We start from the raw sequence: 13,262 nt of genomic DNA, 5'->3' as shown, positions 1-13,262 counted from the left end.
ACCAGGAAGTCAATAAGGAACATGAAGAGAGCAGCATGGATTGCAGAAGGTGGCACATCAAGGATCTTCAGCTCTGCTGCTAGAACACAAGAGCTTAACTTCAGTATTGACTTTTTGCCAACTACCAAGTACGATAGCAGTGTCAAGCCCAATATGCAGATATGCAAGTAGTAGGTGACACCCCGCATCCATTCACAAAAGTGGGCAACATCTGCATCAGAACAAGGAAGTATCTTACCCTTACTCATAAAAATCATCAGAAACAAAATAAAATGGATGCAAGACTTCTCATTTCACTATTAGGTAGCTGTTGGAATTCCCTATTAAATAATACCTCCTCCAAAATAAAAAGTATCTCAGACATGTGTCAACTATTCAATGGATGACATTTTAAAAACTATGGACTTTACTTAATATTTATGTATGCTATATCCCTGCCTAAGGCTCTATGAGAAAGGAGCACATAGAATTGGATCTTTGAAAATCTCACATTTGCTGATAAATATTACTGCTGATCTCAGGCATGGCGAAGTGAAAAGTGGGACTTTGGATATTCCAAGAATGCTATGTTGTGGGATTGGTGTCCCTGATTCATACATAGCATATGGTTTCCATGAAATCCAGTGAGGGAGCAGGAGTAACGAAGCTGATTGCACAGATGACCTCAGGGAATACTGACAGATAGGCCAAATGAAAAATATGCTCCAGCTAACCATTGGTATTTGGGCTTCTGATCCCAGACCTGTTTTAAAAAAGGTGCAGACAGGCAGTGTTCATTAAAAACTGTCTACCATGTAAAAGTGGGTAATTTAAATGGCATCTAGTTACACATCTGATAGAATGGTCTGGCAACATATGAATTTCATTCTAACAACAACAACAACAACAAAACATAGAAAATGAGACATAAAGATAAAACCTTGTCTTCACCAGGATGCCTAAAAATAGGTTTCATTTGGCTCATGCAAATAAATATCTTTCAATAGAATTTCTGATTTCTGAATGAATCCATTCAACTTCATACTGCACAGATCACAAGGTTTTCTTTACAGAATATTCTCTTCTTCTTCTTAAAGCCTCACATAGAAAATGTCTCACAGGACATAGGAGGGGAATGACCCAAAGGATGAGAGAATGGCTGGAACCGTTCTCAAATGTGCCCATGTAGCCTAAAGTTTGAAGGCATCTAATTGTACTCTAAAACAATTATGAACCTATTCGATCCATTATTAATAAATATCACCACTTTACCACTTGAACCAAATCACAGAAAATTGGAAACAGATGATCATTGGCTTTGATACCTTTACTTCTGTTTCATTACTCAGAGTCGATCAACTCTATACTTCAAGTGACACAGATTTATTACAGAATGCCTAAGATCCTAAGGATCTATTTTAGCTCAGCCCATGGTATTGCTTCATTATTTTATTATTTTGTAAGTAACAAAATATAACTTCATGTTGGATGATATATTCAAGCCATGAATATATCATCCAACATTGTTCTTCCCAAAATATTAGCCCAATTTCTGTGCGCGCTCACTTACTGTTCAGGAATTTTACTAATTGTTTGAAGGTTCTAGAGGACCTGTTAGACTCCTAATGGACAAACCATACAACATACTCCAGAGAACGGACGAGTGCCATAAGAAGAAAATAAGGTCAGCCTACAGCAATGGGCAGCTGCCTGCCCTCGGCTGGGAGGAGCCCTGGCCATGGCACCAGGGCTGCTGGGCAGCAGAAGCCTCCACAGCCCTGCAGGGAGCCTGGAGCACAGCTCTGCCTAACCATGCTCAGCCCTGGACAGATGCACATGAGTTCCCATCACAGGCTCGAGTGTGACAGTCCCAGGTGCATGCCTGTCATGCCAGCCACCAGGGAGGCTGAGGCAAGAGGAACGTTTGAGGTCAGCCTTGGCAACTTAGACCCCGAGGCAAAGGGGAAATACTTTTACAGGGGTCTCTGAGGGTTTAGCTCAGGTAGGTCACTTGCCTCACAGGCTCAAGGCCCTGGGTTCAATCCCCAGAACCCACGTACACACAAAAAGTGAACTTGGAATATTGTTTAAAATGATGGGTCAGGAACACACAAGGACTTCAATATGACCTCTCAGAGGAGCTCAATTTGAGATCAGACTGAACAAAAGACCACCTGGACCATTGACTCAGTGTCTGAAACCCTCTGTGAGCATGGGAAGCACTGCTGGCAAGACACCAGAGGGCCAAAGCACTTGTGCCCCCTGCAGGGGCGTCTCTTGTCTACCGCCAAAGACTGTTCCCCTCCTGGGGCAGCTGAGAGCAAGCTGGGCCTTGGAGCAAGGACTAGTGCTTTAGATATAGACTATGCAAGCAAGGGGCAATGTCTTTAATAAAACTAAAATTAAAAAGTCACATTGAAAAAATTTTAAAAAGAAGAAAATAAGGTCAAGTAGAGGAAGCCCATTTTCACAGGAAAAAATCCCCCAGTGAAAAGCATCAGAATAGATACCAAGAAAAATACCAACAAAAACAGTGTGCTCCCACTATGTATCTACTCAACATGCAAAAGTTAGAAAGCTAGATAATACAATCCTGGCCACAGGTAGAGCTATGCAGAAGAGCCACCTGGCAGTGCTTAGTCAAAGAAGTCAACATGCACACTTTGACCTAGAAATTCCACCTGTGTGTAAACCAGGTGGTGCTTAAGCAGTTTCACAAGGGGACATGCACAGGGAAATTTATCCTCAGGTTCTTATAGAGTTGTCTGTGCTTACAGGGAGTTGATGGTTGTCAAGATGCCCACAGCTGCGAAAGTCAAAAGCTAAAAAAATAATAGATGCCAACCTGGATATATTAATAATCCCGTATCTATGATGACCTTCATAAGGTAGCTTCCCAACTTCTGTGTGGAAGTGTGTTTCTCCTTGGCCCTTACACTGTTGTGGAGACCACTAGGAGTTCAGCTTTGTGCAGGATCATCTGACCTGGACTTTTGGCAAGACCTGTACAGCCCTCACACATGCTCAGATGCTACAGGACTTTTCAGACCAGTCCAGACAACAGTAGGCATCCATTCATTGTCTGCACTCTACAGATTCCTAGATGCACGACATTCATTACCATCAAATGCAGAATTTTCATCAAAAACTAATATATATATCATTCCAATCTGAATCAAGAAAATCGGAAATATCCCCAAATCCAAAGAGTGGATCCCCATTGTGATGCTACAAGTTGAAAATTCCACAGCTGACCTCATGGGATGGTTCACAGTCAAAAGACAGCTGCATGAAAAATATTACATGACCTTCCTGCTATGTGAAAAGTGGCATGTGAAGTACACATGCATGTCTTCCTCAGACATGGGTTCATTTGCAAGACACCTTGTGCAATTGAAAATACTCCAAAAGGGGAGAAATCAGAACCATGTCTCCAAAGTATTTCAGCAGAGACCAACTCCATCTGTCTATCTATCTCTCAGTGAGTGTGTGTGCTCTTGTGTGTGTTTGTGTGTCTTTGTTTGTGTTTGTACCATCATAGCTGATACTTCATTGCCCCCATTGGAAAACTGACTCAGATAATGCCATCTGCCAAACTCCTAAAAACCAAAGTTCTTGCTGATAGAATGAAACATTCCTTCCTGTTGGTTTGGATGTGTCCTTTAGGAATCACTGCTACATTTAGTATACTCAAATCATCACAGTAGATCAGGTAACAAAAACATATATATTTTAAAATAATAATATATTAATGGAAACAACAAATACAGGATAGAGTAACAACTGTGTTACTAAACAAGGTCAAGGACAATGGCAAACTATAGATTCAAACTTTGAAGAAAATAGTAATCAATGTAAATATTCCTGGTCTGCCTCAGCCCCGCCCAGGCACACAGCCCATAATGGTTTTGCAAGCATCCTCAGGAGGGCTGGAGCCTTCTTTCCAGGACGAGAGGAAGGTTGAGGCTGGATCCACCCATCATTCTTTTGGGAGAGGCTCCTTTTCCTCAGCACAAAGTTGGATTTTTTGTGAGGATTCTTGGCATAAAATACGTTGGCCTCTGCTGGAATCCTCAGCTCTGGGGAGAGAGGGGTGTACAAAAAGAAGGTGGCACTCAGGAGGTGCTCCCTAGGACACGCCAACATCTGAGAGCCTGTGCCAGAAAAGGCCAGAGCCACACACCTGAGAGCTCTCCAATTCAGCACCAATACCAACAAAGACAGCCTCCACAGTCCTCCCTGAGGAAGAACTAGGCAGAGCACTTCAACAGACCTAATGTCTGTTCCTACCGAAGGCTTTGGACTCCAGAATATCTCAGGTCCTCTTGCATCTGCCAAAGCACACCACTAGGGTTTGCATCTGAAATCTCCCACAAAAGGCTCCTGTGCCGAAGATTCAGTCCCCACATGAGCCATCTTCATAGGTGGGTTTGGAGGGAAGCACTGGATGGTGAGTGCTCTGATGTCAACATGAAATTCTCATTCAAGATGAATACACTACTGGGGGGTGGGAGGGACTGGAAGAAAGGTTGAGCATGGTTGGAGTAAGACCTAAACAGGGTTGTGCCCTGGGCAACAGTACCTTGTTCCTGTTGGCTCCACTGAATCCTCATTCTCCAAGGAGAGGTCCTCCCTCTCCATCTTTCTCTCTCTCCCTCTCTGCCAGCCTCGTTCTCTCTCTCCCAGTCTATGCCTTTGTGGCAAGGGCTGAGGAGCTCTCCACTGCCACACACTAGAGCTTTATGGACAGCCTCAGTGCACAACCAAAGAGAAAGCTATGAAACCCAGAGAAAAAAGGCCTAGGATTCCTCCTCTGAGTTATTTTCCTCAAGTATGGCCACAGTGAGGACAGGCTGACCAGCACGGATACCACGTTAGAGCCATGCTTCTGCGTTGGTGGAGCCCGCCTCCATGTGAACCAGGCTTCTGAGAATGGAGGCCACATTCCAAATACTGCCCTACTGAGAACAATGGTTCCAAAGACCAGCAAAGGGACTGCTTCCCTCCAACATGGTGTATGGCCCAGTGGTGCCATGACCCCGAGTGGGGGAATACAACAGCCGCTTCTCCTTCCTCTGAACATGTGTATCCTGTCGCCCTCCTCTAACCTAGAGCCTGTTCTCCATCCCTTCTGGGTTGGATGTGGAGATCTCTGCTATGAATTTCTTAGGCTACCAAGGCCCCAGACAGACTTCCTCTTCCATAGACTCTACTAACCTAACAGTAGGTTAAGATAGGAGACAAGTGATCCTAGAACTCATAGGGATGGTGGTCTTCAGGGTACATAGGCTGGGATAATGGCTGCTGTGGTGTTTGGCTCACAAAAACCAACCAACCAACCAACGAAAAAGCGCTGGCATTATTATCAGATGAGCTCTGTGGCTACGTGCTCAGGAAGCCCTCATCTGACTTTAGTTAGGGATCACAACCTGGCTATTGTGATCACTCCTTGCCTAGTGGACTCAGGTGCGTAAGACCATGGAATTTATGCAAAAACAGATGATTCAGGCTGTCTCCCAGGCTGTGTTTTCTTCCCAATTTCATCCTGTTACTGCTTGCTAGAATCCTGGCAATGCTCTGCCCAGGCAGTGGTTTTTTGGTCACACAGAAGGCTTTCAATAGTACTGCTTCAGTCCACAAAATGCCAGTTCCCTCTTTAGCCCATGCATTCCCATGTTCCTTTGAAACCACTCCTATCCCAGACCATGAAAACATACTGCTCCTGGAGAGAGGCTTTCCTCCTCACTCCTCAAAGATGTCAGCTTTGGATGCCTGTTCATGTCCAGGGGAGGGCACCTGGTGGGGAGCCGCAATATCCACCGGGGTATACCATTGGACCTCAAGACCTTCCACCAGCAGAAGTGCAGTTGGCTTTGTGCACGAACCCAACACACCTGTTGGAGTGTTCTTGGGGGTCAGAGACTAGTCTTTGTTGCTAAGAGTTGACCTGAGTCCACATCCTGACCCTTGCTCTCTGCTATCTGATTGTCTCACTTACTCTGACGGCGAGAGATGATTTGGCCCAGCTCATAATCCTCTGGATTCTCCTCAGTAAGGAAGTGTAGGTCGAGGGCGCTGCGGATGACGACAGGAGCCCTATCGTGGCAGGTCACCTGGAGCAGCATGGGAGACAGGCCTTCAGGAAATGGGCCTTGAAGTGACTACTCAAGGACAGTGGGCAGGGGCATTCTGGAGGCACCTCCACTCTAAATACAAGGGCAACATCCATGACCCTACTACCCGAGGCTGACCTCCTGCTCATCGTGTGGGCTCTTCCCACAGGCTACTAGCCCAATCCTTGTACATAGGACTTCCTGGGCCTGCCATTGCTCTTTGTGGAGCTGCACTCCTCTCGGAGTGAAAGGACCCCACTACCTGCATACAGATGCAATCTCATCCCACAAGTTGGGAGGAATGGGACAATAGCCTCCAAGATCCCAGGTCTGCCCGAGGATGCAGGCGGCATTGGGAATGGCCTAGGCACAAAACCTAGAGGCTTTGGTCTGGATTGCCAGGGCCAAAAACAGACCCAGGAACATGACCACACACAGGAGAGCTGAAAGATAGCCACGAGAGCTCCTGGCCTCCAGAGGCTCAGTGCTGGCTGGGATGTAGGAGGGCACCTCATCCGGCAAGGGTGGTCATTGGGTTACCTGGACATTTAGTGTGCTTGCTCCACATCCATATCGACTCTGCAGAGAGACTCTCTCAGCTCCTTGTTCAAGGAACATGGAGAACCTCACACTGCTGTCCTCCTCCATAGACGTCAGCATCCCATACAAGGGAACCTGCAACCTAGTTCCTGTCCTATTCTCATCTGTCACCCATACCTGTCCCTGCCCTTCTGGACTGCATGCTGCCACCTGACACACAGACTCCCTCAGACATGGCAGTGGACAAGCTGCTGCACTCGCTCATCTCAGCTCCAGCCCTTCACACTGACCTCTCCCTTCTTGATTCCCATCTATCCTCCTGATCATCCAGAAGCTCCAAATTCAAGAGGGCATGAGTAGTCCATGGTATTGGACCAGTGTCTGCTCCCCACCCAGGTGTAAGCACCACGGGACACCCCTGCTCCCAGGCTTACCAGAACACTCTTGGCCATCTCTGGACTTTGTGTTTCTAAGTGGACACGAATTAAGCAGGTGTCTCCCACCTGCTTGTGGGAAAGCGGCCTGGAGGACTTGCAGGTTGATTCTGAGAACTGTGGGGGATGGAACATCAGCAAACCCAGAAACAGAAAGCCACCCCAGACTGTCAGTTGGCTCTATGGGCTTCCAGCAAATATGTCCAGGTGCTGAGGCTTCTTATTTCCTCAGGTCGGAGTGGAATGGCAGCACATGCACAGCTTGAATAAGGTAGGTGTTTACCTCCTTTCCCTTGACCTGGGGGCGTTTCCTCACCATGAAATATTGTATTCCCAGATTCATGGACAGACACACGAGTGAGTGGTCAGAGACCTTGATTTCTGCAGAGCGAAGTGGAGAGAATTGTTAGGTGGCACTCAAGGATTATACCACAAAACACCCACAACCCCTGAGAGTCTCCGCCAGGCCCATCACACTTTGGTATTTTGGGGCCAAGGCCCACTTTCTCTTGGCTGTCAGTTATCCTGAGCCCACTGTGGATCATGTCTCCCCACTGTCTGATTGTCCTACTTACTCTCATCCTCAGACATCATATACAGCAGCTCAAAGTTGTCCACATCCTCATGCTGCAACAAATTTTGGTCCAAGGCCCTGCGGATGAGGCTTGTCACCGTCTCCTGAAAGGTCACCTGGATCAGGGTGGGACAAATGTCATCAGAGAATGGCTTTTAGAAGAGCTACCCAGAAGACTGTGGTCAAACATTCAGGAGAAATCTCAGCTACATATACAAGGGCACAATCTTGTTATCCTGCTACCTGAGTGTGTCCTCCATATACCACCTGGGTTCTTGCAATGTGCTACTAGAACAATCCTGGTACAAATATCTGCCTGTACCTGCCATCTCCCCTCCCCCTGGGGAGCCACATTCCACTCATGTCAAAGGACCAAACTGCCTATGCACAGACACACTCTCATCTCACTGAGATGAGAGCAATGGGCCAGGGATCTGCGCACCAAGTGTGATCTGGGATGCAGGCTGCCTTTGTGGGTGGAAGAGGCAGATGCACTGAAAATTTGGGTCATGACTGCCACGACACAAAACAGACTCAGATACAAGAGTGTGCACTTGAATGCTTCATGATAGCTTTGAGAGGCCCTGGCCTCTGGAAGCTCGGTGCGGTTCTGGTTGTAATGATGTACTTGACTCAGCACTGGCAGTCACTGAACATGTCTCCTCTGCAGCTGGACACCTGCAGCATTAGCGTGTCTACTGCACATCCATAGAAATTCTGCCAAGAACCTCTTTAGCTCCTTATATACATACATGCAAAGCCTAACATTGCGAAGCTTTGGCATGACCCCCCAGGTGATCCCGACCCCAAATTCCTACACCTAGTCATGCTAAGGAGGTTCTCTTCCCTGCCACCAGGAACACATCCCCTCCTACACATGTGACAAGTCACTGCCACCTCCTCTGCTCCAACTTCACTCATTGAGAATACCAAGTTCTAGGCACTGCAGCCTGCACCCTGGACATATCTCTGCCTTCATCTGTCCACAGCACTTCCGTCTGCACTTCTGGCCTGCAAAACCCACAATACACAGGCCCACTCACCACTGAAGCTGGGCATGCTGATGCTCTCCCTCCTCAGGTCAAGCCCTTAAGACGGACCTCTCTCTTCTTTATTTCCTACCATAGCCCTGGGGTTGGCTGTGTCTCCTGCCTTCCACTGTGTGGACACCCAGGAGGCAGCCCTGCTGTCGGGCTTACCGGGATGCGCTTTGTCTCCCTCAGGCTCTGTCCCTCTAGGAGGACGTGAACAACGCGGCTGTTTTCCACCTGCTCGCTGGAGTGAAGCAGTGAGGAGCTGCTACTCACAGCTGCTGGGGTCCTGGATGCCACTGCCACACAAGGTTCCAAGAACTGTGGGGGATGACAACATCAGCAAAGCCCAGCAACTGCACCCCACCCAGCCTGGCAGTTGGCTCTGTGGGCATTCTACAACATCCATCCAGAACCTGAGGTTCTTGTCCCCTTGGAGGATGTGGAGTGGCACCAGGAGTAAAGACTGAAGAAGGTGGCTGTTTTGGGAACAAGAGATCCAGCACCTGCTGGGTGGGGATGAAATCCCAGGAGATTAACCCCATGTTGCTGCTGAAATGTAGGTTCCTCCCACAAATGACAGGCAGGAGCTCATTCCTAAGCTGGTCCTGCCTGTAAGGTTCAAGGCTCTGAACCCTGAAGGGCTCCTCCGTGTTCTGATCATTTTCACCCTGGGTTGGGACCAAGAATGGTGGGTTCAAAATGGAAATGGTGACAAACAGAAAAATGACTTGTGCCAATACACTAGAGTCAAAGCACAATGGGACAGTTCCCATCAGTACAAACACACACACACACACACACACACACACACACACAGAGTCAGAATAGGAGTCCTGGGCCATTCATCAGGGATCAGACTAGAGGGCCTGCTGGGCTCACCTGCCCTGTGCTACTCACTGTTACTCTTGAGCTCCTCTGCGACAATCGCCAGAGGCTCTGGCGTCTAAGATGAAGCCTCACCCAGTGTATCCACAAAAGGGCTAGTTGGCCCCCCTGAGATTCCTGGGAGCCTGAGGCTCGGCATTGTCTGCAACCACAGGAGAACATCCTTCTCCCTCCAGTGGCTCCAACCAAGTGAGCTCGGATGGCTTGGTCAGTGAAGTGGGTGCCTGGATACCAGGGTTCCATGTTCTGTTTGATCCATTGTCAAGGCAATGATGTCATTTCCTGTGCCCATACCTGAGCCTCTTTTCACATAAGACCACTTTCAACAGCCCTATGGGCTGCCGATTTCTCCTCCATGCCTACCCATCTCAGGTGCGCAGGTGTTCACCAACAACTACCCAAACATCCCCACCAGCATCTGCCCTGCTTGGTGCCACTAGAGTTCCAGCTTGGAGCCTTCAAAAATGCATTCACAACCAGTCCTTCCCTCTCAGCAGCTTTTGGACCCTGGTCCCATCATTGTGCAACTCATGGTGTGCCCAGTCTTTTCTGGAAAGTAGGGTAGCATCTAATCTCTAGGGTTTATTGTGTCTATTGGCCCATAACACCCTCTGTTCTCTCTGAAACCAGAGATGGGACTCACAGGTGGCTAAAGCACAAATGTAGAGATGGGATAATCACAAGAAAGGGAGAGACAAAGAATGCACCCTAACTCAATCAGGCCTGTGTCCCACACAGGGACATGGCCAATGTCCGTCCCATCGTGGCTGCAGTTCCCTCTCTACACCATGGCAAGTTGGAGGGGACTGAGATGCAGAGGCTGCTCCCCTCTGCCATACAACTTCCCAAGGCTTCTCCTAAGATTTCAAAAGGGCCAAGTGTGTCTAGTGTTGGGGTCTCACAGAGACTCCGAGGTACCACAGCATCCTGCTGCCCAGAACCGGTTCACCCCTCACCTCAAGGGGGCTCAGCCTCTGGATTCATGGGAATTGAAGTGGGTACAGGTGATGGGATATCACCTCCAAGACTGAGTTATGCCAAGTCCATGACCCCTGTCTGCATCCCTGTCTCCAGCACCACTCCCCCCTCTCTCTTTCCTCCTCAGAGCAAACAAATCCATTTAGCAAGTGTGTCCTGTGATAAAGACATGACGGTCACCCATCCTCTCATTACAAAAACACTGAGGCTCAGCCAACATGGATCCTACAGGGAACACAGGCATAAACTCAGACTCCGATCCTCCCAGCCGAGCCTCAGTGGAGCCTGGACTCCCAGCCTCCTGAGTCAAGGAAACAGAGGTTCCTAGCCGAGCCACCTTGGATGCAGCCGCACACAAACTGAACTCATCAATGCTCTCAGTTGTGAGTAAGAGGGGAAGTGGTGTTTCACAACCCTGGACATCAAGTGCAGTCTCCAGGCTTTGGGGTGTGCCCTGGCCTCTGTCTATCTGCCCAGGCTCTCCAACCCACACTGGCCTCTTACCCAACCTCCTCCTAGGGCCAAACTCAATCCTGCCTCTCAATTTCTGCTGCCTTCCCCAACACACTGCTCCCCAAAATGAGCAGGGCTGGCTCTCGGTTATCATGCTGGTGCCAGCAGCAATGCCACCCCACTGACATAATTCTGAGTCCCAACCTAGGCACTCCAGCTGTCTTTGCCACACCTGGCCTGTTTGGGCTCTGGCTCTTGCTCTTTTCTTTCATGTGCATGTGTTTTGAGGTTTTGAGTTTCTCCCACTGCAGAACTGCAGCTGTGGCAGGGTAGAGCTCATGAGGGTGACATTCTGAGCCACATCCAATCCCATCAGGACTGTTCACTGGGGTGACTGCTGGAACACAGTGATGAGTGAACACATGGGAGGTGGTTGGACCCACCTTGCCTCTGAGTGGCTTCCTTTCAGGACAGGAATGTAGGCATGGGAGCCCCTGGCGTGGGATGCTTTGCACAAGGCGTGACCATGGGCTCTATTTCCTGGCAAAAATGGCCTCCGCCATCCGGGCTCCCTCGGAAGGCATAGCGCTCACTCTGGGAGCAGCTACTTCTCCCTCCGGGTCCCTAAACACGCGGCCACAGATAACCGGCTCCTCAGGTGGCACCACGGCGGGTGCTGAAGTCAAGTCCCGGAGCCACCAATCGCTTTTGCAAGCGGCGGTTACCCTGAGCAGCTTGGGCCGCCCCGCCTGAACCCGCAGTCGGCCTCCGCCATCCGGGCTCCCCCGGAAGGCACAGTGCTCACTCTGGGAGCAGCTGCTTCTCCCTCCGGGTCCCTAACCACGCGGCCACAGATAACCGGCTCCACAGGTGGCAAAGCGGCGGGTGCAGAGGTCAGGTCCCGGAGCCAGCAATCGCTTTTGTAAGCGGCGGTTACCCTGAGTGGCTTGGGCCGCCCCGCACGAACCCGCAGTGGGCCTCTGCCATCCGGGCTCCCCCGGAGGGCATAGTGCTCGCTCTGGGAGCAGCTGTTTCTCCATCCCGGTCCCTAACCACGCGGCCACAGATAACCAGCTCCACAGGTGGCACCGCGGCGGGTACAGAAGTCAAGTCCCGGAGCCAGCAATCGCTTTTGCAAACCGCGGCTACCCTGAGCAGCTTGGGCCGCCCCGCCCGAACCCGCAGTGGGCTTCCGCCACCCGGGCTCCCCCGGAAGGCACAGCGCTCACTCTGGGAGCAGCTGCTTCTCCCTCCGGGTCCCTAACCACGCGGCCACAGATAACCGGCTCCACAGGTGGCAACGCGGCGGGTGCAGAGGTCAGGTCCCGGACACCAGCAACCGCTTTTGCAAGCTGCGGTCACCCTGAGCGGCTTGGGCCGCCCCGCCAGAACCCATAGTCGGCCGCCGCCAATTTCCAGCGAAATCGAGGGGCTCCAGACAGATTTCCATCGTGCAAAGTTTGACTGCGGGAGCTCCTTTTCTCCGCACGGAGGGGAGCATAGCCTGATAGGCAATCGCCCTGCGGCTGGAGTCGGTGGCGCGCACTGGGAAGCAGCAAGTTGCCGGAGCGGGGGGAGCAAAGATACCTGCGGCCCACTGGAAAGAAAGGCCAGGGGGTAAATTTCAAAAACACAACAGTTGCACCAAGCAGAAAGAAACTCGAGCAGTATGAAAAGACAAGGAAAGAAAGGACTACAAGCTATGCAGGTCAACTCAACATTAGAAGAGGTAATAGCTGCAACTGATGGAATGTCAGATAAAGAGTTCAAGATATACATGCTTCAGATTATCTGGAGTCTCAAGGAAGACATGAGACAGCAAAATCAGACAATGAAAGATCACATTGACAAACAAATCCAGGAAGTAAAAGATCAATTTCACAGGGAGATAGAGGTAATAAAAAACAAACAAATAGAAATCCTAGAAATGCAGGAAACAATAAACCAACTTAAAAACTCAATTGAGAATACTACCAGCAGAGTAGATCACTTAGAAGAGAGAACATCAGACAATGAAGACAAAGTATTTCAACTGGAAAAGATCATAGACAGCTCAGCAAGTCTACTAAGAAGCCATGAGCAGAACATCCAAGAAATATGGGACAATATCAAAAGACCAAATTTAAGAGTCATTGGGATACAAGAAGGCACAGAACTCCAAACCAAAGGAATAAACAGTTTATTCAGTGAAATAATACGAGAAAACTTCCCAGACCTGAAGAATGAGGCAGAATCCCAAATCCTAGAAGCCTACAGGACGCCGAATATGCAA

Source organism: Urocitellus parryii, chromosome Y, assembly GCF_045843805.1.
Source record: "Urocitellus parryii isolate mUroPar1 chromosome Y, mUroPar1.hap1, whole genome shotgun sequence".
NCBI lineage: Eukaryota > Metazoa > Chordata > Mammalia > Rodentia > Sciuridae > Urocitellus > Urocitellus parryii.
Note: the sequence above shows the minus strand (reverse complement) of the source record.